At 36.8% G+C, this 24,902-nt stretch overlaps 1 protein-coding gene across 6 annotated transcripts in view; it reads left to right on the top strand.

The window, feature by feature from the left end:
- The window catches only part of PRR16 (proline rich 16), a 273,307-nt gene that overhangs the window by 122,805 nt on the left and 125,600 nt on the right, over window positions 1-24,902 (top strand). Inside the window, exon 1 of one of the 6 annotated variants that reach the window (XM_012804629.2) lies at window positions 6,443-6,493. The exons of the other annotated variants lie outside the window; for them this stretch is intronic. The gene's annotated coding sequence lies outside the window, so the exon portion shown is untranslated. Of the gene's footprint in view, window positions 1-6,442; window positions 6,494-24,902 lie in introns of those variants that run through there. 6 annotated transcript variants of the gene reach the window in all.

Below are 24,902 nucleotides of genomic sequence, written 5' to 3'. Positions count from 1 at the left end.
TAAAAAAATTAATTAAAAAAAAATCTGAAGGCCTCACATTACCAGACTTCAGATTATACTGTAAGTCTGTAGTGGTGATCAAAACAACATGGTAGTGGCACAAAAATAAGAGATATAGACCTATGCAGTCATATTTTGATTCAGAAAACTCATATTACTTTACTAAAATGATGCATTAGGTAAGAAGTCACTCTAATTGGACTATATTCTGTAACTCAGTCACTGATTGGATAAAGACACAGAAGTATTATGTATACTTTGAAATACTATGGGCAAAGCATACAATTGGAGGCTTAGCAGAAATTGAAGGACACATAATATTGGTATTGGTGTTTTGTAAATGAGAAATATTAGATTTTATAGTCAGATTTTATCATTGCTTTTGTGGTAGTGTTTCACTTGAAATTAAACTTGAAAATTTGTAAATTTCATTTCTTTTCTGTTTTCTTCTTTCTCCTAAATTTTGATATGAATTTTTTGGTACTATGTTTGTAAGGTTGTGCTTTGTATTCTTCAATAAATCCTTAAGCTCATTACTAAAATTTCTGACTTAAGTCCTATACAGACTTTATTAAAAATTTGCATGTAAAAGACTGAAACTAGACCCACACCTTTCACCACTTACACAAATAGATTCAAGATGGATAGAAGATTTAAATCTAAAGCATGAAACAATAAAAATCCTCAAAGACAGTGTGGAGAAAACATTTGAAGATACTGGCCTGGATTTTATGAAGAACACTTCCATGGCAATTTCAACTAAACAAAAATAAACAAATGAGATTTAATTAATCTGAATAGCTTCTGTACAGCTGAGGAGATAACACCCAAAGCAAACAGACTAACTTCAGAATGGAAAAGCATATTTGCATATTAAGAATCAGACAAACGCTTGATAACTAGGATCTCAGTAGAGAACTCAAATTAATCAACAAAAAGTGCCAACAATCCCATGTCACTGAGCAAGAGACATGACTAGAACCTTTTCTGAAGCAGACAAATAACTGACAAACATGAAAAAATGCTCGTTGTCCCTGATCATCAGAGAAATGCAAATCAAAACCACCCTGAGCTATCACCTAACCCCAGGGAGAAAGGACCACAGCACAGTCTCAAAGCTGCAGAATGTGGTGGGTGAGGAGACAAGGGAACACTTATACTGCTGGTGGGTCTGCAAACTAATACAACCATTTGGAAGGAAGTTTGGAGAATATTCAAAGAACTCAAATCATATCTCTCATTTGATCCTGCAATCCCATTACTAGGCATCTACCTAGAAGAAAAAAAATTATGGTAAGGACATTTGCATTAGACTGTTTATCACAGCTCAGGTCATAATTACCAAAATGTGGAAACAACCTAAATGCCAGGAATGGATTAACAAGCTGTGGGTAAAGTATAGCATGGAATACTATTCAGCCATTAAAAAATATGTAGACTTTACATCTTTTGTATTAATCCAGATTGAGGTGGAACACATTCTTAGTAAAGCATCACAAGACTGGAGGAGAAAGAATGCAATGTACTCAATTCTGATAGGAAGCCAGTAGAGGAGCTAATACAGGGGGCCGGTAGGGGCTGGGGGAGCAGGGAGAGGGATGGGGGGTTATGATGTATGGTACATCTCTTGGGAGTGGAGCACAATTATAAGAAGGACTTTACCTAACAAATGCAATCAGTATAACCTAATTCTTTGAACCCTCAATGAATCTCAAACAATAAAAAAAGGCAAAAAAAATTTTTTTACATGTATGATCTATTGTATAATTAAATTCAGTTTTTAGAGCTTATATTGTAGGCTTTTATGGGGTCCTTGGTATAATTTTAGCAGCTGAGATATATTCTAATACTTGATAAATAATTTTTCTTTAAGACAATAATATATCATCATTGGTAATAGCCACCAAAAATAAGACTAAACTTTGAGTTTTAATTCTTTTGGTTTTTTTAAATCATAGCTGTGTACACTAATGTAATCATGGGGTACAATGTGCTAGTTTTACACACAGTCTGAAATGCTTTCATCAAACTGGTCAACATAGCCTTCACAGAATTTTCTTAGTTATTGTGTTAAGACATTTATATTATACACATAGTAAATTTCACATGTACCCTTGTAAGATTGCATTTTAATTCTTTATATCCAAGTATATGGTTCCTTTAAGGAATACTGACTGAGATTTCAGTAGCCCTCTACTGGTTAGCCTAAAAGCTGAGCCTTAAGTGTGCTTAATCTATAAACAAATCTTTGGTTCTCAGGGCTATTATTATAAAGATGAAGACAAGGTTATCACTTCCCTAAAGAAAGTCTTAGTGCAGTTGTTGGATAATGATCAGTATTTGAAAAGAGCTTTCCTTAGCAAAGCACTTTCATACACATGTATTCAGCTGATGGGTATTTGAGGATTACAGTGATGAATTTTACAAATATACTTCTTTGACCACAAGGGAGTCAAGATTATGTGGCAAGCTCCATGCAAAACCTGTCGTTCAACATACTGTTCCCATACTTTGGGCCTTGAATTTTCTTGCCAGCAGAATGAGAAAGGTGTATGGTGGAGTTACTAAACAGATTGAGCTTGCTGATTAATTCTGCAAAGGACAAAAATTTAAACACACGTTTGTCATGAGTTCAGGTTTGGTACTCTCCCCTCCAACAAAATCACGTGGTCAGATGTTATCTCTCAGTAGTCAATGTCAGGCATAAAATTTAGACATTTTCATTCTAGAATGGACGATAACACTCTGTCCAACCTTTTGTTTTTTTCTCTGCCACACTTTGGGAGAAGACAAGTTGTCTCTGGCCATACGTTAAATACACAAACACTAACAAAGGTTGATTAGGCAAAAAATAGATCTGTGCATAATTTTTGTGATATCAGACAGTACACACACACATATGTATGATAAAAAAAAGTCCTTACAAAATCTTCATGTGGCCCATGAGTTGCAGGTTGGACACCCCTGAGTCTAGATAATTGAAATATAATTTAATGACATACTTCAGTTAGTAGACAATTTTCAAACTTTCCCTGTAGTTTGGTTAGCCTTGTTCAAGACTATATCTAAAATACAAGAGAGAAATCAAGAAAGGAATTGTTCAGCTTGTAGTTGGCAGGAAGGTTCTGTTGCTGAATAAAATCACAAGTTATGGCTGGAATGGTTTGGTAATAGTTTTTCCACTTTGCAAAGCCAGACAATCTCAGCCAAGCAGCAGAACAGACTCTGTACTGTCAAATGGAAAAAAAAAATGGTGGCAGTTCTGAGCTGGGGGATTTGGGAAGCAGACACAGAATTTGGCTTCTTCAGTTTGCTGTGAGAGGACCACCTGGGTATCGCATTGCCTCCTGGTCTGCTTCTCTACTGCATGGAGGAGATTTGAAACCTGCATCAACCACAGAGCTTCCTTTCTTGATTCAGAGTGCTTCGTTCATGTTGTTCTGGGAACCTCTGTCAGGACAGATGCTGAACTGCATTGTTACTTCAGTGTTCTCCCAGCTTGATAACAGGAACCAGAGCAAACATTTGTAAGCACCTACTGTATACTTCAAAAATGGTTACATTCTGTCCATGTATTAGTTGGTTGAATTCTCATATTAACCCTAAGAAGCTAGTACATTTTTTAGCCTCCTTTTCAAACATGAACAAAGAGAAACCCAGAGAAGTAAGACCCTTACCAGGAGTTGCGAAGCTAAGTGAGTCTAACCGTGGGAACCACATGCACTTGGCTACCATTCATTAGTGTTTTGTTATGAAAAATGAAGCAGTCTTCCAGGGAACATTACTCTCTCCTGTAGGTTCTTAGGGCTTTTTTTGTTTGTTTGTTTAAGTTTTTTTTTAACCTCTTTGGGTAGAGGGGAAAACAGAGATGTGTAAATTCCTTTATTAGTATTAATATAAAGAGTAGAATTGTTACCATGTCTTTGCTAGTCCAGCATTATAATTTTATATGTCTCTAATTTTTGTCAATAATGTTAGGCGTATTCATTGTAAATTTGAAGTGAAATGCAATTGGAAATTTATTTTTGACTATTCATTTGACTGTTCATTCATTCATTTGACTGTTCATTCATTTATTTTATTTTCTTTATTTCAGAATATTACAGGGGCACAAATGTTTTGGTTTCATGAACTGCTTTTGTGCAGTTTGAGTCCAAGTTGTAAGTGTGTGACCCTCACCTGGGTAGTGTTCATTGAACCTGTCAGGCATGAATTTACCTCTTCTGTCCTGTCCCCTCTCATATTTTGTTAAATGTTTTACCCATAAAATTAACACTGAATAATAATTAAATAATGTCTGCATTAGCTAATTACTTTAAATTAGTATTTTTGCACATAAACATTACAATTTATTATTAACAGAAATGTTTTCTATAATCTATGTGCAGAAATGAAAGTGTGAGGGAGGTATCTGGGCATTTCCTTCATTCTCATATTCCCAACAACTAAAAGGGTTCCTAGCACATAGTACTGAATGAGTGTTTTATTATTTTATTGAATGATGAAGTTAGATGCCTTGAGTGTATTCAAATGTAAGTTTTGCTTTCTCTGTTAAATATTCAAGGTTATTATTGATTAAGAAAATTAGTAATAACAAGAGGAGCTGAAAGAAGCTGAGAAGATTACACCATTTTTCAACATCTACCCAAGGCTCTTTTGAGCTCCATAAGAAGGGAATTTTTTCATTCATTTCTATATTCCAAGTCCTGGCACAGCATAGGGGTCTCCAGCTAATGAAAGAATGAGTGAATAATTGAGCAGACTGAATAATTTAAGCTCTCATCCTTTTATTCAGACCTAGCTTGAATAAGCCTCGAGAATAACAAGTGGAGTGTTTGGGGAGTAAGTTACCAAAGATATAAGGTAAAAGTGAGGGATACACACTCCACACTGTAATCTTGCATCTCTGGATTGAGTGCCACCTCACAGACCGTAAGCTGGAACTGCTCAGTGGAACTGAGTGAGCATCTTTGCAGGGTCAACACCAAGTGATGGTTACAGCCTAACCAAGTTCATTGCCCACTGCTCAAGAGAAGCCCATACACCAAGACAGCAAGGTTTACAACAGAAACAATTTAATAGTGCAGGTGGCAGGTGAGAAGATTGGAGGGATTTCTCAAATCCATCTCCCCAAAAATTTGAGAGAAGGGATTTTTAAAGAGAGTTTGGCTGGCAAAATACTAGGCGATTGGGTCTGTTAACTGGCTGAGTTGCGAGGCAGAAAAATAGGGGTGTAGAAATTGTCTTCTTTGCTGAATCAATTCTTGGGTGGGGGTTGCAACACCTGTTGAGTCAGTTCTAGGTAGGGCGCTGGTCTGAGTGGGAGCGCCATTTGACTAGAATGCAGGGCCTGGAAAATTCAAAACTCAAAAACTAGCCATAGATTTCACAAGAGTGCTATTAGTGATGGGGAAAAAAGAAGAATCTTCATGGCCATTGGCTATGTGACTTCTAAGTAGCAATTATACAAAAGCAAATTCAGGGTCAGTAGCTGGTTATTATGGTTCTTTTTAGCTATGCCTGTGTATTTGCAAAGTTTAGCTCCTTACCACAATTCCTGCCTTATGCCCTTTTGTTAATTTGTAAAGGGCAGTTTCGAGATCACTTGGCCTCTGCTGTCATACTGCCTTTGTCACTCAGAGACAGTGTAGTCTTTAGATCCCATGACCACAGGTTGTCTCCCTGAGGTTGGCTCAACTCCTGGGCACCTCCCACAACAAATGGGTTTCCTGAGAGAGGGCATTGTTCCTTTTCTTTTTTCTTTCTTCTTTTTTTTGCAGACCCTGGCTGAGTTCAAACCCTCCACCGCTAGAGCACAGGGTGGTGCTCTAACCCCTGAGCTACAGGCACCCAGCCAAGGGCATCCTTTCAATATATTAGCATAGTCCTCTTATTAACATTGACTATTCTGTCCTCCCACAAGGCTTGGGGTGTTTATGTCAGCTTCTTTGACATAGTTGACTGTCCTTTCTCTTCCTGATCACTATCCCTAGAGCTGACCCTTATTTGTTTTATGTTAATAACTCACTGGGCAGCAATGCTAAAACAGTATTAAATAATGAATCAGTGTTAAATTCAAAAAAGTTGCCCGTGATTTGCGGTGGCATTCTGTGCACAGGACAAGGTGCTCAGTGAAAATGCTTGAAGACTTGACTGACTGGTCTGTTCTCCTAGTTCTTAGGTCCTGACTCACAGTATGTGGTCTGCCCTGATTTGCTCACCTGTTGACTCCGCTGCTCTTCCATCCACGTGTGAATTTCCATCAGTATACCCTGTTCCTTCATACTGACTAATGCCCCCACCTCATCCATAACTTCCTGCACCTTGTTCAGTTCAGTGTGTTTTGGAAATCCGAAAGTAAATATACTATTTTTAAAAGTGTTCTAATTTTTTTAACAGAAGCTCCATAACCTACTCCCACCTCCCCACATGGTGAAACAGGGAAACAGTGCCGCAGGCAGTGACAACAGGACTTCAGGAATTGCCTGAGCAGGTCAGCCCCGCCTTAACATGATGCTTTCAGGAATTTGAGTAGTACATACCTGCATTTCTAAGAAATATGCAAGTTCTCTGTATCATTTGCTCAAAGTATATGCAAAAGTGGAGATTAACAATCAAACCTCTTTGAGTATTCAAATTACTGAATAATGTCCATGAATAACGTGATTAGTAATCATAACAATAGTTATCATCATATATATTTTTCTATTTTTGGTCTGTGTTTTATATTTAAATTCCACAAGAGGAAAAAGTACAATAACATCATGAATTTAGCAATATTTCCTTTGTGGCATTGAAAAACATCCTAAGGAATATTTATGGTGTTTTTTAATGATAGGATTTAATTTCCAAGGTGTCAAAATTAATAAGTTTGTTAGAATCATATTCATACTTTCTATAAGCAAAACTAGTTTACATTTCAATAATTTCTCTTTGTATATATTATCAGAGGAAATTAATTTTAGCCACTAGAAAAACAACACAAATTCCATGAAAAGTATAATAATTTAAAACCAATAGATCATTTTTTGGAAAAGATTGATTTGCAATACACAAAACTCATTCATAGTTCTGGGCTAACCTTGGATTTGCCATATGTGGCCATAAGAAGGATCATTACCTTTAACAGCTGTGACTTCCTAGTGATGTGAAAACATGCCTAGTCAAGGTCAATAACATTTTTTTGTTGTAATATTCTATTTTCCAGTCATAAAAGCCTGCCAATAAGTATTTCATTGGTCTTAATATTTTTCTACTTATAAAAGAACAAGAACTTTGTTGATCATTAAGCTCTGATGTTTCTGGGACAGTAATTTACTTTCCACCCTCCTATCTATATGGGACTCTAGTTGTGGATGTGCTAAATATAGATACTTAAATTTTATTTATCTAGATAAAAGTTGAAAGATACAGTGAGTAGTGTTTATTAAATTTGAAGGTTAAATTTACTTTATCTAAAACCAAAAATAGAAGATGTCTGGATAATGTCAAATACCAAAGATATAGCGGAATATTTATAATCATTGTTTTTCTTTAATCAGTTTATATCTGTGTCATGCATCTGAGAACACTCTGTTTGAATGAATTTCCCTAATCAATTTCCTTGATCTTATAACAAGTTGAGCGCCTATTATGCCAACTTTCCATATTTTGACTTTGAGAATGTAAGTAAACTATTTTCAGTTGTGAGATTATCGGAATTATACTGTTCTCTAACTGTTCGTTAGAACTGTGCCATGAATCAAGTCTTCGTTTTAATGTATTTTAACTATAAAACAAGAGGAAATGTTATTTGGAATTTAGCTATACTTATCTTCTCAATCAAATTCTACTTTGAGATAAGTCCAAAGGAATTCACGCCACAGCATATAAAACAGAAAAAAATATCCTGACAGGAAGGTAAGGGTCCATTGTTCTACTGCTGATGGGGAAGACCCATGAAAAATACTGGGAATTTTTTTGGCTTGTTTTCCTTTTTTATAAGTAACATGAATTCAGCACGAAGCTGTGCGACATAACTGCTGTTAAACTCTGCTGTGATGCGGGTGTGAGACCAGAAACTCAGGTTTCTCAATTTCAGTTTTAAGTCTAATATTAACTTGCTAATTGCTATTTTATAAGTCAGGTGTTCAATCTGATTTCCGAAGACCTATTCAAACCGAATTGCTAAGTTCTTCAGCTGACCTAATGAATGAGAGAATTCAAGACATAGTCTCCATGTACTCTGTTGGACATGACCTTTACATGAAAAGTGGGGGAAAAAGTGTTGTAGGCTCAGCTTTTCCCACTGCGATAAAGTTTGATGGTCTTTCTTCTTTATCCAGAAGGCATTAGGTGGACTTCAGCTGTTGGCAGGAGGCATGAGCTGGGCTCATGTTGTTTGGGATAAAAAGTTGGCACCTAATTGTTAATATATTCAGAGGCAGCCCTTTGTAAGATGCCGTGGTGCCACAAACATCATCCCCTGGAGTATTTTGTACCTTGGAGATTGTGGTGCACTTATCAGAAAATGACAGAAGCTCTCAAACTCAGTTGTCATTTTCCTTGAAGATTCATAACTAAATATTTACCTCTTTCAACTTAGTTCATTTGATAAAAAAGTGATGAACTTACTGGTGCAGTAATTATAAAGTTGACTATTGAAACCAGTCATGTGGAATTTGCAGTGTCTTTTAGTAATTACTGTAGGGAGTATAAATTTTGTTAAAATTATAAGGCATTTGTTGCATCCAGCAAAAGAGACATCCCAGCTTGTTAATGTTGCTATTGATTTTAATCACATTGTTAGTTCCTGAGAATTAAATAAAATCATAGATTAATTCAACAGCAGTTGTCACTCAGAACAGTTTGCTATTATAGCAGACAACTAATGAAAATTACATACCCAAATCAAAGGGAAGCAGGGACATTTTAGGAACTGATGAATCTTAGCTTAGGAAACTTTTTTCTTAGAGTCTAATTTAAAATATATCAAAGCAAGCCTTTTATATCTTTGCTACTTTTGTCAGACTAAAAATGAACAGTTTGAACTAATCTAATAGATTTTTTAATCCATTAATTCACTCAATAATTATTGAACATGAACTTTGCCCTGGGTGCTATGTTAGAAATAAGAGATATAAAGATTAATGGGACATAGTTATGTCCTTGGTATGTTCCTAGTCATACAGACAGAGGAGAAGAGTTAAAGAATAAAAGAAAAAAGTAAGACTAGTAAATAGATGTTTACGTACAAATAATTGTTTTTTTGTTTGAGTTGGAGATAACGCGAAGGAAGAATAAAAGTTAATAAATTGAGTTTTATAAAATAAGAATGTATGGTGATAAAACAGAATAGTCAAATTAATGCGATTCAAAAACTGGAATTAGTATTATGTGATAGTTATCTGAACTTCTGAAGAAGGGATGCATAATAAATCAGTGAGCCATGGCCAAGTTTGGTGTTCGAGTGAAATAAAAAGAAGATGATGAGCAATTCATACAAGAATCTCACAGGCTTGTACAATTCCACAATAACGCAGGGCATGAAATTTATCTGAAATTTATTTATCGCCAAGAGTGACCTTGAATATGATAACAGTGAAGAATTACGGGACGTAGTGGCAGCAAGGCTGCAGTTGCGACTTCATAATTACGTTGCAGTTCTTCACGTAAGGGCACAGCAATTCGTAACCTGTAGGAAAGTGTGCTTATGGGGTGGGGCTGCTTTATTTTGTTGTCAAATCAAAACAACCCTAGAAATTATTCTAGAGAAATATTCTTAACACGTAGCCTCCATCGACAAACAAGGAGACCTGGGATGTAGATCAGTAAACCTGTGTATACAATGCCAACGAATATTACTTTTGGGTTGTTGTTGTTTTTTGTTAGAATATTGTCTGTCTAGGTTCTGTGCACGAAACAGGTAAATTTATTTACACTTCCCCTTCTAATTCCCTGGCCACCTCTCATCAGTGTTTTTGCTGAATGCTTTTTGTTTCCTCAACCTCTAACTGTTACAAAGCCACCATACTCAGCCCAAGCCTGTCTCTCTTCTTCCTCTCTCCTGGTTCCTCCAGCCCTCTGCTCCCATCCCGGCTCTTCCTGCTGACTTCCCTTGGTCCCTGAGCTTCGCTACTCTATGGGAATGGCTTCCAAACCCATTTCTGTAGCCTTCTTCCCTCATTCATCACCTTTCTTGGATGTTTAATAAGCATATTAAAATAAGAGTGGTGAGGGGACTTCAGGATTGATACCTCAGCTCATAACCCTCCTGCTTTGGTTTTCTCTATGCCAATAAATCACATCCTCATTTAACAAGTTATTTGAGCTAAGATTCTAGATGTCATTCTTGGTTTCTCCTTTTTTCTCACCCCTCACTTGCCATCCATTGGAAATCTTTGGTCAAATTATACCCCAACTCTTCTTTTCACCATCTATCTTCACTACTCCCGCCTTAGCCATCCTTATTATCTAATTAGACTGAACTGACACGGATTCTCAACTAGTTTCTGCTCCTTCTCTGGATTTTCCGGGATTCATTTTCTAGGAAGTAACTTTTTTTTTTTTAATAGAAGGATCCGTGCCTCCCTATGCTGACAACTTGGCAGCTCCTCACTCCCCTAGGACTCTGTCCCTCTCCTGGCCTTGGGTGTCTAGTGATCAGTCCCCCGTGATCCCTCTGTCTCCTGAATCCATCTCAGATCAGTCTCTGATGCCTCTGCCCAGTGCTCTACCATACAAGCTGCTCCCTGGGTCCTGGGTTCCCCAGACTTATTCTGGCTGTTGGGCCTTTACACTTGGTACGCACCTGTTTGGAACCCTCTATTCTATTTGTCCTGTTTCAGATGCCTCCTTTTCCAAGAGGTACTTTTGCTGAACACCCAAACTAAACATTGGCTGCTCCTAGGTGTCTCTCCCACTCTCACTCACGCCCTGACCCTCCTGGTGCAGTTCTGCTCTCATGGAACCCTTTGTAGTTTCTTCATGGCATCTGCCACTTTGGGATGTGTTACTGATGTTTGTTCCTTCTTTGCTGACTCTCTCTTCCTGTTCGATGTAAGCTGTTTTAGAGTACGGGTCTCATCGGCCCTTTTCATTCCCGAGTCCTCAATATCTAGAAAAGCAGTGGCACAGTAAGTGTATGTGGAGTGAGCACAGAGACCCTACAACCAAGTTTGTTTCTCTGTTTTCCATCTTCAGAGGCTTTCGAGAGGTTACCGGCACATAAAAAAGCTACAAGGAGCTGAAGAAATGTCTTACTCATTATTCTGTTATTGGCTTTTAAGAGCAAGGCATGACGAGTGTGCATTTTTTAGAAGTCAGCATTCTGTATTTTAGCAACTTTTCATGCCCTTTAAATCAAGTATTTTTACATGACTTCCTTTTTGTTCTTTAAAAGACTACGTGTCAGAAAGGATTTTATTTGCAGAAACTTCACGTTAGCACTTTGGAAAGTACGCAGTGGGGAGAGAGAACAATAAAATGTGTCCTCTTCCTGCATAAACACCACAGATTCTATATCCTGGAATTAGGGAGTAATGCCTGATCATCTTTCCTGGGAAGAAACGAAGAGTTATATAAAGTAGTGCTTTGAGTGCAGACACATTTGATTATTTTCAACTATTTATAGAATATACCATCATTTGAAAATGTGCTGCCACTGCAGTTAGATTAGGGTAGGGGATAAACAGGAATATTCTTATCAGCAGACTCCTTAGTGAAGAGGAAGAGAAACATATGAAAATGGAAAGGTTTTATAACGGCAACAGTATCGAGAGTTAACAGAAACAGATTTTCATGAGGAAATCCTATCTACCACTCCTAGATGTTTCACGGTCGTTTTATGTAAGTATCATCTATGTCCTAATCCATTTATAGTAACAGGGAATCTACCTGTATGAATGACCTGATTGCCAGGATCACAGTGAGGGGAGCTTCAGCATGGATTCTGGTTTGGAACACCGGTATGAGAAACTCAGCTCACCACCTAACACCACTGTGTGCCGTGGGCACACTTCTCAGTTACTTCTTTTGTAAAATAAGGATTAACAAACAAATGCTTGCCTTATGGGATTGTTTTGAGCATGAAGATGATGTCAGCTAAGGTAGGGTGACTTTATGATTATCATCTTTATATCCGCCCATGCCATTATTCATTATTACCTGGTATACTTTCAGTGTCCTAAATCTTGTCGGTTTTATTGGAATAAAGTTTCATCAGAACAATAAGAAGTAATGATATTAATTTGTTATAGATTAGTTAGTCATCCAGAGTAGTGCTTTCCAATGTGGGTACATGGATGTTCCACAGGAAAAACCAGAATGCATCATTTAAACATGTGATCAATGTTGAGTTAAACAAATTTAGTCAGGTTTCCATACATCAGGACTATTCAGGGCTTTGAATATATGAATAAAGATGGTTATGTTGCTTGTCTTGATTTAATCATTATATCAGTGACATTACTTTGTATGTAAGAAAATGTGAATGTGGAGATGTGTGCCACTTAACTGTAGGTTTTTAATGTTTTACAGGTATGGACCTAATGTTCATATAGTGAAAAACTTTAACAAGGGTTAACACACACCATGATCTTCCAAAAGAGACATAAATTGTGCAAGCTTTTTCACAATTGGGGGTTTTTACATACACGGTCCGTCAATTCACAGATAATGAAACGATGATTGCTTACAAGGATAACATTTGGATGGTCAGGCTAGAGATTTTTTTCTGAACCAAAAAATAGAATTTGGGTTTTTTTTTTCTATTTTTGTTTACATTCCTGTAAAATTTCTATCCATAGAAATTCATCTGTGAACTTGAAAAGCTTTAATATCTTAGCATTGTACTCATATATATAAAATAGATGAGAGAATTTAAGATGAAACTACAGTAAGATATAGTTTAGACCCGCCTTGTTCCACTCATCTTTGAAAGAAATAGTTTCCTGTGGCTTAAAGCAAATCAAACAGCATGATTAAAGGGAATAGGTGTGTGTGCAGAACAAAACTTAGGCTTCCACTCGTCTTTTCCAAAAATATGTGTTACTTCAGTCAGGTGTTTTTACTTCCACTAAAAGAGGTGGCAGGCATAGTAGTGCAGACATAAACACTGGTGCCAGGTTACCTGCCTGGAGATTCAGCTTTGTATTTGCCAGCTGAACAAATTATTCAACATCCCTGTGCCACAGTTATCTCATCTGACAATGGTGCTAATAAATAGCTACCAGTTCATTTGGGTTTTATGAGTTACTATTTTTAAAAGATTAAGAACTGGGACTATGCCTGTGGCTCAAGGACTAGGATGCTGGCCCCATATACCAGAGGTGGTGGGTTGAAACTCGGCCCCAGCCAAAAATTGCAACAACAAAATAAATAAAATAAAATAAGATTAAGAACTGTTTCTGATCCATAGTGTATACTACCATGTTTCCCTGAAAATAAGACCTACCCCAAAAATAAGCCCTAGCAGGATTTCTATGCATTTGTTAAATATAAGCCCTACCCCAATAATAAGACCTAGTGATGGATTTTGGCACGGAGCTGTAAGGAAGACTGGAATACCTTTTATCTGCTGCAGCTCCTTTCTCCGAGCTGTTCACACTTGTGCGGGTATGTGTGTGGTAACCATGGTCTCAGGCATCCTATTGTGCATGTGAGAACGGCTAGGGTAAAGGAGTTCACACATGACTAGTGCCAGTCCCACCAACAAGGTTGACTTTCCCTGTCAGGTTCCATAAGAAGATGACTTAACTATAATTGAATAAATGTAGATTGTTGTTAATAAAAATAAGACATCCCCTGAAAATAAGCCCTAGTGTGTCTTCTTGAGAAAAAACAAATATAAGACAGTGTCTTATTTTCAGGGAAACATGGTAGATATTCGTTATGTTGAAAAAGTTACAAAATTGCTTTTAATTCGTTTTATTTTTTTTCTTTTCTTTTGTCACAGGCCTAGTGTCATATTCACGAGGATGTGATAGCAGGAATAGTTCTGTTACTTTGTCTCTGAACCTAGTGATGGGCTGTCTTAAGGAGAATCTCTACCGGGGAGTTTCCTTCCCATCAATGACTGTGTGGTGGCAGCAGATTAGAAAACAAGGATTGTTCTATCTTCCATTAAAACTATATGTTTGTGCTTGGTAATGTATTATATGATTCAAAATGAGGTTTACGTCCCTTACTACGACAGTAGACTCAGAAAGCTTTCAAGCATCTTGTTTTATTAACACTACTAACTGATGATTGGTGCATCGCTGTTAATGGTATCTAGTGAGCAGTGTGCAAAATGTGTTTTGCATGATCAAACCTTATGGATAATCTTGTCAAGGAGCCATTGTCATTGTCCCCATTGTAAAGTGAAGAAAACCTAGAAAGTTAATGACTTGTCTAATTTAGGGTTAGTATAATGTTGATCTGGGTTAGAAACTCAAGTATCTGACTCCAGAGTCTGTTCTTGTAACCGCTCTGCAATTCTTTCTTCTTCCAGAAAACTTAAATAATCGAAAACCTGGGAAGTTTAAATTTGTGCTTTGTACATCTTCGTACCAATTTTCTCAAGGCTGAATAATCACTATAAATGAGTATATACCCCTAAAACTGGATTGTGATATTTATATAGAAGAATTATTCATATAGTCAAAGAATGAAAGCCATCTAAATGTCCATGAACTGATGATTGGATCAGCGTATGAGATATCCACGCTGTGGGGTACTTTTCAGCAGTAAAAGGTGACCCACTGACACATGTTACAGCATGGGTGGACTTGGAAAACAGTACGCTAGGGAGCTAGCTGGAAAACACAGCAAAATACATGCTTCTGTGCAGACAGAATGTCCAGAAAAGGTAAATCTATAGAGTCTGAAAGTAGATTATTAGTAGCTTAGGACCAGGAGTTGTAGTAGGTATTGACTAAAAAACAAGCATGAGAGATCTTTCTAAAGCTGGATTGCAATGATGGTTGGACAAATCTGCAAATTTAGTAAAAATCATTTACTAAAAAAAAGAGTTGTACTTAAATGGATGAATTTGATTATATGCAAGTTATACCCCCATAAAACTATTTACAAAAGTACAAAGAAATTGGATCATGGCCCAGAAGTACCTGGACCATAGTTTCCTGATAAGAATAAAGCAGCCTGAAAATCAAGTTAAACATTTACAACCTTTTGTGATTTTAAAACTTATCTGCCCTTTCTCCATAATTTGTAGAATAAAAGAAAGTCATTGTTAATATCCAGTATAGAAATAAACTGGCAATGGAATAGGAAGTTTTATTTATTTAGAATTCTGTACCGATACTGTTTCTCTTGGATTTGATAAACACAATACCTAACTTTGGCAATAAGTTAGATTTTTTGCATTTCATTTAAAATCTGTCCCTTCAAATGAAAATGTTGGGTTATTAGATTCAGATAGAGCATGATCTATAAAGTATAGAGGAGATGCGGTCCCTGCGGTCTGGGGAAGTCATTCAGAGACACCTCTTTATACTGAAAACTCAATTTTACACTGTTCTGTCCTTTGATTTGGATTTAGTTCTACTTTGTGAGAAATGTAGGACATTCACTTATCACTTCCCCCCTTTCCAGATTCGGCAACAGCGGCATTTAAGGATTAAACCCACCTCAGCATTTGAATGGCTGAGATATGTCTAATACTTGGCATCCATTGTTTGAAGTAATCGATATTTAACAAGTACTGCTTAAGTCTTCACAGCCAGGGTAGATATCATAGCTGGGTTCTTAAGAAGTTACAATACTATCACCTTATAATATTCTTTTAGCGTCTTATGGTAAGGTGAGCGGCAAACAATAAGGGTTTAAAATTTGAGCTGACTGTGTTATGGTCGTCTCTGAGGGGCGTTATCAGGCATCCTCCCACAGAACAGGTGGAGAGAGAAAGATCCACCCACAGGGCCGTATTCATTGGAAAATAATGTTCCCGAGTGCATCAGTTTTCATTCTTGGGCTTTAAACTGTGTGGAAGGAAATTAGGAAAATATTATAGATTATTAAACTCTTGTGCTGGCTGGCCATACACCAAAGCAAAAGAAGACAGGCACACTTCTGTTTTTAAAGGTGGAATTGGGCTCTGATAGATGTCTAGCTAGTTTTCCCCAGAATATTCCAAATGGCTCATTTCCTGATGCTTCAAAGCCTTAGATCTCGGTTCATTTCTTATTTCCAATTCTCCAACAATTTCCTGTTGGAGATACACTTGTAAAAAGCTGGCATATCTGTTCTCTGTCTTCCTTATTATTCTTTTTATTAAAGAAATAAAAGACGTATTACTGTCTTTTTCTTGTACTGTTTTAAATCGTATCTCTTGACCTATTCTTAGTCTAATTATATTTATTAATTATATCCCCTTTTTGTTGTCTTTATTCTTGGGGGTGTAGTTCTTCTTTTGTTCTTACACTCTTTTTGTTCTTTTTCCCCTTTTACGTGTAGTTGACAGGCGATCATCATACATATTAATGGGGGACAGAATGATGTTTCAATGCACGTATACAGTACAGGAGATCAAATCGGGATAACAAGCAAATCCATCAATTCAAGCATTTATCATTTGTTTGTGCTGTGGACGTTCCAAGTACTCTCTTCTGGATTTTTGAAATTATACAATAGATTTTGGTCATACACAGTATCTATTGACTTATTCTTCATATGATTCTTTTTCTTAGTTACATTTCCTTCCTGTTGTTACTCTGCTAGATACATTTTCTTTTAGTGGCAACAGGGATCCTATCATCCATTCTTCAGTCACTCTGGTTATCTGGTTATAGTCCTAACTTGTAAAAATGGATTGTCCCCTAAAGTTTAAACTTCAAGTCTGCATCCTTTGCTTTTTAACTGTAGTCCTCCTGTCCTCACTTTGTGAGGGTATTTTGTTTTGTTTTGTTTTCTTTTTGTTGTTGTTTTCTTTTTATTCAGGAACTGCTTTGCTGACAAGAGAACTATGTAAACATTTTACTGGTTTTCTTTATTTTTCTTTTACATTTATTACACGTACGTGAGACTGAGTTGGGTGAATTTAATGTAAAGCACATGTATTGCGAGTTTGCAGACACTTGTTAGAGCTCTCTGCACATATGTCAAATGACGGATTCTGTTTCTGTTACGTGTTTCTGGCAATACCCAGCACTGTGCTTTAAACTCTAGGAAGGATGTAAATTTACTAGAACTCTTTCTCCTATAAGGCTTAAAGGGGAAAGTGTATAAAAATGTAGGCAAAAGAGATTAGATTTCTCTAGGATAAAGCAAATGTTTGTCTTTGGTGTAGGACATTCTATATTTATCTTTGTCTTCCAACAGTAAGCATAGTAAGGCAGGAACCTAGGATTTTCATTGCAGAATTTACTTGTTTGACATAAACACATATACACCTCCTGAATATGTTACCTGGACTGATTTTTAATATGATATTTGCAAGTGTTGTATTTCGAAGGTACAAATTTTAAAATGTGTGTGAAGTATTTCTATATGCCTCTTGACCATTTAAAGGATCTTAAAATGTTTTAATTCTGCACAGGAGCTTACTGTTTAATATGTTAGGCTTATTTTTGTATTATAAAATAATCACTATAGTTTTTATACAACAAAGTTTTAGGTTTAGGGACTTACTTGCCAGTTTCTCTGCTCACTATAGCTTCAAAACCTTTTCTGGCTCAGTTTCCATATTCTTAACATAGATTCTGTAGTTTTTTTCAGTTAAGATTAGTTAGTAGAAGACTCTGTTTTGTTACAAATTATATTTATTTGCCTCACTTAGACGATGTCTTATCAGTACATATAGAATTCTAGCCAAACGGTCATTTCCACTCAGCATTTAAATGGTATTTTCTGGGTTTGACTGTTGTCTTTGAGTAGCCTGAAATTGACTTTAGAATAATTTAATTGTTTAGAAATTATTCTTCATGGTTCTTTTATTTTCTTTTGTCATTGGCCATTGTGATGCCACAAGCTCTATACTCACATCTCATGTTCTTCCCTCCTATTTGAAGATTCGTGATTTTCATCAATTCTGGAAAATTTCTTTAAATACTAGCCTATTTGTATTTTTATTACTTTTATTCTCTCCTTTGCTCTTTCACCTTCTGCAAAATGTTGTTCCTTCTTATTCTATCATAGGCAGCTCTTAATGACTTTTTTAATATCTTTGTTATCTGTATATTTCTCTTCTATATTTTCTTTTGTCTGTTCACTTTTTCCTCTTAAGCTGCATAATATTTGATTTTTGCTTATATTTTTATTTATATTAATACATAATATGTGTATATCTTATCCTATGTTTCAAAATTTATGACTTAGTCAATTTAAAATGCTATTTCACAGTTTACATTTTTATTTTTTTAAAATGCTATTTTGCAGTTTACTTGTTTTATTTTATTTTTTACTTTTATTTCGCAGTTTACCTTTTTATTCTATTTTATGACTTAGTCAATTTAAAATGTTATTTTGCAGTTTACTTTTTTATTTTATTTTTAACTTAATAAAATAAAATTAGATTAGATATCTACTTCTGTTGCTTATTTTCAGGGCGCTTATTCATAATGGGCCTGTACATTTTGTAATTTTATGATCATGTGGTCATCTTAAGCTTCAGAATCTCCTGTGGTCTGGCTGTCCTCTCCTTCTGCCAGAAGACCCTGTGCTCTCACCAGCCACATGACAGCCAAGATGTGATGGTTATATGAATTTGGGTCCCAAGCCCAACTAATGATTTTTAAATGTTACCAAAAGAAAACTCACTTTTTTCATGCAGCTATAATACAGGAAAAATGTCCTTACCTTCCACTTTGAGTGGATATGTTTTTCTTTCTTGCCTGCCCTATTACAGGGCACAAGTGTTCTAGGATTCTGATTTGATGCCGGTATTTCCACATCCTCATTACCAGTGGTTCCACATGAGTGTCAGATTTTAAATTACGTGATTACCAAGCAATGATCACCTTCCTCCTCAGCCCCAGGATTTTTGCCATAATAGCTCATTAGTTTACTTTTCTATTTCTGGCACTTAGAATCTTGATTTCCTTTTGAGTACATCTAGATAGACATGTTTAGAGAAGTTGCAGGTTATTCAGTGTATCTCGTCTGTTAATTCAGAGGAATAAAAATTTCCCATATCCCATAGTTGTTGAGCTGAGTTTTTTTATAAATGTTCAGGACCAGCATCACACACACACAAACTGATTTTTAACCCTTGGAATGGACTGATCATAAAGAAGCAAGTGACAATAAAATGAATTGATAATAAAGATTTAATTACAACATAAAAATTCAAAGGGAGCTTATTAATTAAAATAGAAACATCCTTATTTTTATGAATCACCACAGTTAAATAAGAGTGATTTTTTAAATTGTTGATTCTGGGGCACTAGAGTCCTAACTATATATGTAAATATATAAACCTGGAATACTTTTTTTTTTTTTAACTGAGCCTGAGAGGAAATGGAACATACTTTAACATTTGAGTATCGAGATTCTTACATCATTTGTTTCTTTTTTTCAGAATCTATTTCCTCTTAGTGTCTTCCTATTTTTTTTTTTTTTTTGGCTTTGTAACTCTTTGATATATACTTTAAAAAATCTGCCTTAAAAGGAACCTGGATTTAGCAGTTTTATTGTTGGTTTAATTTAGAAGGCATTCAAAGTAACACACAAAAACAAAGACACATTGAGATACTGTAATAATATTTTTCAATTCTTGTTAGAAATTTTAGCCAAATTGATTAATTCTTCTTGAACGTTTCTGGTGCTGGCAGGTGTCAGAGTAATCCACTTTAAAATGCAGTTCGAGAACCCCTGACCATAAATGCTTGAGGCAAGAAGTGTTTCAGATTTCAGAATTTTCAGATCTTGGATTTTTTGCATATAAAAATAAGACCTTTAGGATGTGACCCAAGTCTAAATCTGAAATCCATTTATGTTTTATGTACCTCTTATATACATAACCTGAAGGTACTTTTATACAATATTTATGATTTTTTGAGTGAAATAAAGCACTGAATGCATTTTGACTGTGACTTGCCGCGTGAGGTCAGGTGTGGAATTTTCTAGTTGTGGCCTCATGTTGGTGCTGAGAAAGCTTCAGATTTTGAAGGTGAAGCCTGATGGAGAGAAAGATTCACCTGAACACCTGTGTTTGCAAGAGGAAGGGGTTACTGAAGGCGGCAGAGCTTCAGGGTACTAGGGCCGAAAATGGCCAACCTCCCCGGCCAGCTGCCTTCCTGTCCTTTTGTAGGGTCTACAGAGAGGCAGACAAAGGTATTATATTGTCCTCATTGGATGTTTCAAAGCATGTTCAGGGTTATGGACGCAGAAGCAAGGGTTAGTTTCAAGTTTCCAGGAAGCTAAGATTTTATAAATCTTAGAAGTCTTTGCAGCAGTGTTCTTGGGTTTCTGTGAGATGCCTTTTGTCCTTCCAGATTAGACCATGCTTGTCTCAGGTATTCTTTCTTAGGACTTAATATTTCCAATTTTATGTTTTCAGATTAGGGGTGCTTAGCCTGCACAGAAATGGCCTCTCACACAGATTATTTCACCAAGGCCATTTGGTGCATTGTCAGTAACATGGTGTTTGAAAACAGAAGTGTATGCAAAAGTTGTTTACACAATATTATTATATATATTATTATTCAACCTTATTATGATATTTCATAGACACACAAAGATGAGAAGAATTTCAATAATGATCAATAAGATAATGGCACTGTTAGTCAAGCACTGTTTTGAAACTTTCCATTTATTTCTTCATTTAATTCTAACAAGTTCCCGAAATCCTCTTACAATCCCATTTAAACGTTAAGTGCTTAGAGGTGGAGCCTCCTCAGAGACCTTTTGGGATTTGCAAACAGGCGTCTGAAGTACGGCTCCTCAGTCCAGTTATGAACTCCTACCCCATCCATCTCTCAAGTCACACACACACACCAACACACACTCACACAGCCTATGATGTGATAATTATCTTAGAAATACTACTTCTGTCTCTCTGTTTATCTTTTTCTTTTTTTGTGAGACAGAGTCTCACTCAGTCCCACTGGGATTGGGTGTCATGGTCATATCTCACTGCAACCTCCAACCTTTGGACTCAAGATTCTCTTGCCTTAGCCTCCCAAGTGGCTGTGACTATAGGTGTCCACCACAACATCTTGCTATGTTTATCTTATTAGGAAGAAAAGGAGTGAACTGCTCTTCAGTTTATAATAATGACCCCAATATGGACTTACAGACTATCTGATCCAAATGCTCCCATGTTCATGAAAGATGTTATTTTATAGGAGATTTAAAAAAAAAAATAGACAAAATCTCATTCTGTTGCCCAGGCTAGAGTGCCACGGCATCAGCCTACTTCAGACCAAATTGAAACTCCTGGGTTAAGCAATCCCCCTGCTTCAGCCTCCTGAGTAACTTGGACTACAGGCACCCACCACCTTGCCTGGCTAATTGTTCTATTTTTACTAGAGGTGGGGATTTGCTCTTACTCAGGCTGATCTTGAACTCCTGAGCTGGAGGGCCTCTCCCCCCTCAGCTTTCCAAAGTGTTGGGATTATAGGCATGAGCCTCTACACCCACCAATTTTAGAAGAGTTAAGTCACATATTTCATAGGAGTGAAAGGCAATATCTTATCTATGCAATTAAGTTCAAGAAGTTTAGAAGTCATTACGACTCTTACTTTGTTATTATTGGAAAACAACTGATTGTTCCTGCCATCCCATAGGAAGGAATTGGAATTCCTTTTGAAATGGAAGGTCAACTTTTAGATCTTGAGGATTCTTCATACTTCTTTTCATAAGGTTATATTAGTTTACAATCCTACCAGCAGTCTAGAAGTGTTCCCTTCTCTCCACATCGGCACCAGCGTCTGTGGTTTGGGGACTTTATGATGTGAGCTATTCTCACATAGGCTAGTTGATGTCTCAGGGTGGTTTTGATTTGCATTTCTCTGATGATTAAAGACGAAGAGCATTTTTTCATGTGTTTATTTGCTATTCATCTGTCATCTTTAGAGAAATTTCTGTTTAAGTCTTTTGCCAACATAGAAATGGGGTTGTTTGCTTTTTTCTTATTTATTAATTTGAATTCTTTGTAGATTCTAGTTATCAGATCTATGTTCAATTCATAACATCCAAAAATCTTCTCCCATTCCAAAGTCTGTTTGCATTGGTTGTAGTACCCTTAGTTGTAGAGAAGCTTTTTAGCTTGATCAAATCCTACTTATTTATTTTTGGTGTTGCTGAATTTGCCAGGGGGTTCTTCCTCATAAAATACTTTTCCAGGCCAATATTTTCAAGCATTTTCTCCAAGTCTCTTCTAAAATTGTTATTGTTTCATGTCTTAAATTTAAATTTTTATCCAGAGAGAGAATCAATTTTTGTCAATGGTGAGAGGTGTGATTCCAGTTTCAGTCTTTTACAAGTGGCTAAGCAGTTCTGCCAGCAACATTTGTTAAATAGGGAATCTTTTCCCCAGTGTATGTTTTTGTTAGGCTTATCAAATATAAAATGACCCTAGATGGCTGAATTCATCTGTAGATTCTCTATTCTATTCCATAGATCTATGTCTCTATTTTTGTGCCAGTACAATGCTGATTTGATTACTATAGATTTGTAGTATAACCTGACATCTGGTAACATAATGCCTCCAGATTTGGTTTTAGATTCCATATAAAATGAAGTACTATTTTTTCAAGTTCTTCAAAGTATGAGATTGGTGCTTTGATGGGAATTGTATTAAATCTGTAGATTGCATTGGGTAGTATGGATACTTTAACAAAGTTGGTTCTTCCCAGCCACGAGCACGGTATAGTCTTTGATTTGTTAGTATCTTCTGCTATTTCTTTACTCAGGGTTTCATAGTTCTTTTTATAGAGATCTGTGGTCATTCTAATGTTTGACCAAAGTCTTGTAATTCACCATAAGTGAAATATCAGTTTTTAAAGCAGTATAATCTTAGGAAAAATGGTGTTTTAATTATCATACTAATTATTTACACAGGGACAGAGGATTGAAATTACAGTTAGGTTGCTTACCTGTGTTTATTAGTGTGGCCATAGGTCAAGGGTCAAACATAGAACATGGATTTTACTGTAATTATATTTTCACAGGGTAACTTTTGGCCAATGTTTTCATCTTTATTAAAAAGTAGGTAAATGGTACTGTCGAGTGATCTTACTCTCAAAAAAAAAAAAACAAAAATCAAACAAGAAACAATGAAGTAAAGCTTACCTCTTCTCCCCTGCTGCCCTGTCTCAGTCTCTCACCCACAAAACCACTGTGAGCCTTTGACCCTTTTGAATGGACTAGTTTATTGGTTAGGCAGTTTTACTTTGCCATTCTGTGAGTTCGCTCTGAATGACTACTTGGCCGACATCCTGCAGGGCCTAGAGGCTGTGAGTGTGAGAGATATCAAGAGATATCTATTATATCATTTTTGAAAATGGGACTGTTGTAAGGTCCTGGCCTTGGTGACCAGAGGCACAGAGTTGGGGTGGGATGGAAGAGGAGCTAAAGGGGAGTGGTAAACAAGCACAGGGGAGCAGGGAGGGTGAGAAGCTAAACAGAACTTCTGTCTAGTTCAAAGCTGTGCCTAGGACCCAGCAGGACATGACCTGCCTTTTCCATACAAATAAAAGAATCCTTCTTTCTCAATTTATCCATTCAGCAAATGCTTTGTGAGGACTATGTGCTAGTTTATGTGAAAGGGCTAGAAAAGTCAACAGGTAAGAACCTACAAGAACTATATCAAATCATCACAATGTACCCCATAAAGGCATACAGTTAGGATTTCAATTGAAAATTAAAAAAAAAGAAGTTATAATACCTGGTTTCCTGGAGCCAACTGATGAATGGGGAAGATTAACAGAAGGAGGTGGGCAAACCAATAACTATGGTGCTGTTAGATAAACATAAGCAACTACAGATACGGACACACACGGGCGCATGTGTAGGATACTGTGTAGTTTCTAAGAAGTCAGAGGGCATGGAAAGGGAAGAAAATGTTTTCCTCTTCCCTTCTCTTTAACTATGTCATGCAGCCTTTCTGTAGGAAAGTTAGCATTGCCACATCGTCACTATCCTCCATGAAGTGGGGCTGAGGCCAAGAATGACCCCTAGGCGGTGTTCTGCAGGAAAACACTATTCATGCTGTGGAGACAAAAGACGTCCATTCATCTGCTCTGGCTACGTGAGGAGACCTTGGCCTTTCCTCCATTATAGCTGCATTTCATTTCTTCTAATGAAAACAACTATAAAAAACGTCTCTGTTCTCTCTGAAACCCGTGCCAAGGACAAGTCGTCCCTGTGCAGCTTCACTCTCCATAGGGAGAGAGCGCCAACCCAAACCTTCAGGTCAGCTCCCCACCCAACCTCAAGGTTGACGTTCTTTTCTGTACTGATCATAGTTACCTGGATGGCCCTAGAGCTTCCAACCCTGTATGTGAAACATTGAGTCCTTTTGGTTGCTTTCCTGTCCTTTGGAACCTCAAACCCACCGTTGGTTAAGTGTGCCTTAAATTGTGTGCCCATTTACTCGAGCCATGCCTTCACGTCCCTTCTGCAAACTTCCTTTCTCCCTCCCGGCGTGTAGTCAGTGCCCCTCCCAAACTCTCTATTTACCCATTCCTTTGTTCCATCCTCAGGCCATCACCAGTTCTCATCTGTCTTTGCTAATCACTCTTAGCCCCACCAGCCACCAAGTGGACCTCCTAATCTTTTCACAGGAAAAGCTGACCTTAGCATTTTTCTTTTAAAAATTCTTCAGCAACTGTCTTTTCGACCAGAACAGTGGTTTTTAAGCTAGTTTCTGGTGGCAAAAATGTCTGTTAAATAATATTTTGTCACAATTATGTGGAATTGCTCAAATGTGTAGTTCATTGTATAGGACAGGGATATAAAAAAAAGTGATGGTCTCAGAGAGG

Source organism: Otolemur garnettii, unplaced genomic scaffold (genome assembly GCF_000181295.1).
Source record: "Otolemur garnettii isolate 467f Iridium unplaced genomic scaffold, OtoGar3 scaffold00030, whole genome shotgun sequence".
NCBI classification, from domain to species: domain Eukaryota; kingdom Metazoa; phylum Chordata; class Mammalia; order Primates; family Galagidae; genus Otolemur; species Otolemur garnettii.
Note: the sequence above shows the minus strand (reverse complement) of the source record. Positions and strands in the feature narration are given on the sequence as shown.